Raw genomic sequence first — 5,565 nt, forward strand, 5'->3', positions numbered from 1 at the left:
TGTCTGTCTGTCCTTCAGTCCGTCCGTTCAGATTAAAGTTTTTGGTCAAGGTAGTTTTTGATGAAGTTGAAGTCTTTCTGTCCACAGAACAGAAAATGATATTGCGAGTGGGGCATCCGTGTACTACGGACACATTCTTGTTAATATTTGAAAACATATTTGATAATATTGAATTTGCTGTTTTAATTTACAATTTGTTTCCATGGTTGAGAGTTATGAATGATATATACACTTTGCTTTTACACTGAAATGTTGATTAAAAATTAGGTGAACCTGGGACCAATATATGTTCCTGGGTGAACAAACACTGATCAAGTCTTAACTAAGCCATTGATCATAGGAAGTGGATACCTATGGGATGTAACTGTGTGATGTTACAATTAAAATTGCAACATTTGTCATGTTTGTCATGTTTTGAAAGACACCAGATATCAAAATGGACATTTAGGTTGATCTTCCTCGCTAGAAACTCAATAAAATCATTCTAAAAATATTAAAGTTTAAAAATATTTTGCACACTTTTTAATTATTGAGCAGGTTGTAAGCTTGATACTTGTAATAAAATTGTAATCTAATTGACTTCAAACAAAGTACTGAGTCGTAATAAATTTTGCATGCAAGACAATTATGTGCCTTAACAGTTTATTAAGGTATTCTGCGTGAAGTTAACACAACCTTTCTTTCTGTACATGTTCTTGTATTTCAATGTGTATATAATATTCTCATTTATAACTGCATTTTTTACATTTTGATATCATGAAAGACTCCTTCTTTTGATTAAGATAAAGATTAAATATATATTTCATCAAAGGACATTTTTTTGTCTTTGATCCAGTTCATAATGATGTCTTGATAACATGAAACAATGTCACTCAAAAACACGTTTTTCACTACATTTATGTATAATCATTAAGGTATATAGCAGACATGGATTACGTATTGTAGGTAGTTCTTTATATGATCTTTGGAAGTAATATATAGCGTTGCTATATTGTCCTATTAATCCATGGCAATATCCTAACAAATTCAATCCAATCTGATACATTTCTGTACCCTGTTCTGATTCTACACGAGTTGCTAAATTCGCAATTACGTTCAAAACATCAGAACGTTTGAAATGTACATAAATTAGAACGGACAAGAAATACATATATACCATTGGACTAACAGCGACCAAATATCCGATGAACTGTTCTGATATACTTCCCAAGTAACAGAGGCATTCGTGGGCCAACGCATCAGGGAGATACTCCCAATCGTCAATTCGGAAATAAAGGTCGGTAGCTATCTTGATATGTGGCGATTCTATCAATTCAGCCATTGTTGTCTGGGGTCTTTGGTCACCCAGTCCAGCAAATTTGTAAAGCCCTCCTTTCAATGGCAGTCCTTCATAGAGTACCACTTTTTCTTCGAAAATTGAGTTTATAATATCTTCTGCATCAGTATATCTACCACATTTAATAAAAAATGTCACCAGCTGAAGCTTACCGGTCATGGCATCTTTCTCCAAACCAAAACGAAGAAGCCGTTCCACTTCTATTAACAAGTCCACTTCCACTTTGCCATCCCTAACAGTTTCGTTTGTCAAGTAATGCTTATACAATCCCAAGCCAAGTCGACTGTAAATAATTTGGAATGCTAGCTGTACATGCTCTTTTAGAATGGTTTGAGGAATGTTTTCGAAGTTTTCCTGGATAACATCTATATCTGCTATACTGAAAAACGACATGGCCAGTTCAAACAGGTGTAGAGTGTTCGCATATAGTGGCAAATGAAGACTATATCTGGTCAGCCATCCATCCAACACGTCTATATGAAACATGTCAGATACGGATATGTCATTGCAAATAATGCAATCAGAACCATTACATATAATGCCAACTAGTTCATGTACATATGTTGTCAAATTACTTAATATTGAATCGATTTTTACTTCGATCGCGTAAATTCTATCCCCGTCACCCGTCTTTCCATGAAGAAGATTGTTGGTTTTAACAAAATAATGCGGTAATTCTTTCTTCTGTAGAAAGTACAACAGTTTTTTCATACATGCCTCTAAGCAAAATATAAGATTCTCAGCTTTCCAGGATGACTTCTCGGTTTCCTCAGCCACTCAGAACAACACCGTTTTCATCATGAAACTATCTAGAATAGAGTTTGTTATTTTTTTGTTCATTCGCAAAAATAATTTAAGAATAAGGTAGCAGTAACATTGTGTTTCATTTAGGTTCCAGATCAAAAGCCTCTCGGCAAGAACAAAAGACATTCGCCATTCTCTGTGTTGATTATCAGAATATATATCACCCAAAGGCACAAAAAGACACCCTAAATCAGCTATTTGGTGTATAACATTATCCGAGGGCCAATCAAAACGTCTGGATCTTTGTAACCATTCAGTTGCAGTTGGAGGCCATGCACTTCCTTTTATAGCGTACACGTTATCTTCGAAACCTGTTCCAAAATCCCCGGCTCTAAATTTGTAAGCACCACATGGTCCATTTATATCAACCGATATGGCATCTCTCAAACGAATATTGCGCATCATTTTTAATACTTTTTCCACTACGAGTTTACTGGTAATATACTTTGATCCATCCGGAAAAACTTCTAGAAGTTGACTTAAACTGCATGTTTGAGATGCCACTAAGTTCACTTCCGCTGTCTCCGCCTCTGTTTCAAGTCTCAATTCTACGTAACAAGAACGATGACCTTCTTCACACATTTTGAATACTGTATGACCGGGTACTAGACTATCTTTTATCTCAGAACTATCATTGACCAAAACTACCATATTTGGAATTACCACAGTTAAATCTCTGTCGCTACCACCCATTTCTGATCCTTCTGCAAATCCACCACAATTAAACCTCACACCTTTACCAGTAACAGCACTGGCCCATTCCATAAACAATACTTCCGATTGCCGTTGTTCCTTTTTTCTTCCCCATCCTCCGGTGTCAAAAAGTTGGTAAATGCCCTTTGAGCAGTTTACTAATTTTTCTTGATCTAAAATTACAGGAATGAAAACTGTTCATATATTATAATATATAAATATAATGGATCTATTCACAACTGTCGAACAAGTAGAGGGGATAAGCTAGCTATGAAAACAGGTTTGATCATCATTTTCTTTATCATATATCATCTATTAAACAGAAGTACTGTTATATAATATTGATTATGTAACCAACAAAAATAGTGCTAGATGTTTCTATAAATACAATTAGCTATTTTGGTTTTGTAAAGGGATTATTTGAAACAGCATAGTAAGTTAGCTTCCGTTGTATACATACACGTTGGTGTCAGTTCTTATGCTGAATTATGTTTGTCATTTTAAATAAGACTAGAACACACCCGTGATATCGTTGGTCCGTGACTGAATTAAAGTATATAACTATGCGCAAGCCTTATTTTAGTATTAGTATTGTCATCTGATAAAGTCATACCGATTATAAGATGCACAGTTTTCCGTCTGCTTTCAAATCTTTCTGTTTGAACCCGTCGAACTGGAACTTATCAATTATTGATAATATTAATTATTTGGAAAACAAAAGGTCCTGGAATGGAGTATTTTTTAATCAACAGCATTGTCCTATATTAGTTATAAATAAAGTTGAATTCTTTGATTCGCTGTTTTACGTCATGCCCGCTAACAAATTGAAAACTGTACCTATAGGCCTTATTATTAGTCCAGATTTTTAGTATTCGTATTTTTAGCTTAGAAAGTCTTACTGATTAAAATACTACAATAGGTAACAATTTGACCTGTGATTATGACCCGTGTATATAGCATATTAATCCTGAATACACCGTTTGTTGGTGCGCCTGTCAGATGCGGAACGTACAGATAAGGGATAAGGTAATAGGTAACAGGTGAATATACTATTGGTATCGGTATCGGACTCGACCCGGAACTTCTTAATTATTGGCAATATTAATTACGTGGAAAACAAAAGGGCCTGGAGTGGTGTAATTTTTAATCTACACCTTTGTACTAAATTAGTTATATATAAGGTTGAATTCTTTGATTCGTCGTTTTTACGTGATGACGGCTGACAAATTGGACCTCGTAATTTTAGTATTATAGATACTGTACCGGAATTATTCACCATGACGAATATCACTTCACTAAACTATAAACAACATGACTTATTATATGTATTTGATTTATTCCATTCACAGAAGGTTTATTTTGTGAGTTTAGTTATAATTAAGCAACTTATGATACAGATAGAATATAAATAATACATACCGTTGGTATCCATTACAATATTACGTCATTTTTTATTTGTGTCATTTAAAAATACCTTTTACAATAATATTGGATTATCATTCGTGCATATAGTTAATAACAAAACAAATATAAAATGTACATTTCATGCTGTCATTTAAAAATACCTTTTACAATAATATTGGATTATCATTCGTGCATATAGTTAATAACAAAACAAATATAAAATGTACATTTCATGCTGCGAAGCAAAAACAAAAAGTGTTTTTTTTTTAATTCAAATTGAAAATCGTTTATTATTTATATATGTTTAATATTAAACAACGAACATATGCATTTGGATTAACACTCAAGCGATATCATGAAATCACAGGCAACTATGAATATATATTTTTTGATTGCACTGAAGTTGTGTTATATCTAAATTAACAGACGGGTTTGTGGAAATAAAAACGTATGTAACTAGTTTGTAGTAATGATACAAGATACCGAAATTTTGTGCGGGTGCCTGTGAAACAAGTTTTGTTAGGGGGGTCTAAAAACAGCACCAACAACATTTTTCAAAAAAACAATAAACTTGCGGCAAAGATGTTAAACCACAAACATGAGGTGCTATTTTTTTTTCACCATATCCGGATTTCGACAATAAATTTCTCATGTGTCTTTTCAATGCTTTTACGGATCGAAATCGTATTTGGAATGCCATATAATTTACCTCAACTTAGGATAGACTCTTGAATTTTAAAGAGTCGAAATAGGATGAACAGATTATATAAACCGGAGGGAAAGTATAATACAAGCCCAAACAAAACGAATATAAACAAGTCTAAATTGAAAACAACGATCGAACCTTTGATTGCGTTGGATAAAAACCGCAATCATAAACAATACGATATTAAAAAACGTAATGATACTACTGACTGCAAAACTGAAATGTATTCGAAACCTTTCCGTTTGCCGTGTTATTTGAAGTGTTCCGGTTTCAAGCCATATATATATTTCTAATGACTTATAAAGTCATTTGCATGTTTCCAGGTTCTTGAATACATGATGAGTAATTGCCTATATATACTTAAATATACTTTGCATTTAGAAAGTAACACTGTAAATATGGTGAACATATATTTGCTCGTGTGTGCTCATAAGTAGCATGCATGTTCCACTATATTGCATTATTTTAAATACAGTTGTTATAATTGAATTATACCCTGACCATGTAAAAAGTAAAATCACAAAAATACTGAACTTAGAGGAAGATCAATTGGAAAAGTCCATAATCACATGGCAAAGTCAAATAACAAAACGCATCAAAAACGAATGGACAAGAACTGTCA

Source organism: Mytilus galloprovincialis, chromosome 6, assembly GCF_965363235.1.
Source record: "Mytilus galloprovincialis chromosome 6, xbMytGall1.hap1.1, whole genome shotgun sequence".
In the NCBI taxonomy this organism is placed as follows: domain Eukaryota; kingdom Metazoa; phylum Mollusca; class Bivalvia; order Mytilida; family Mytilidae; genus Mytilus; species Mytilus galloprovincialis.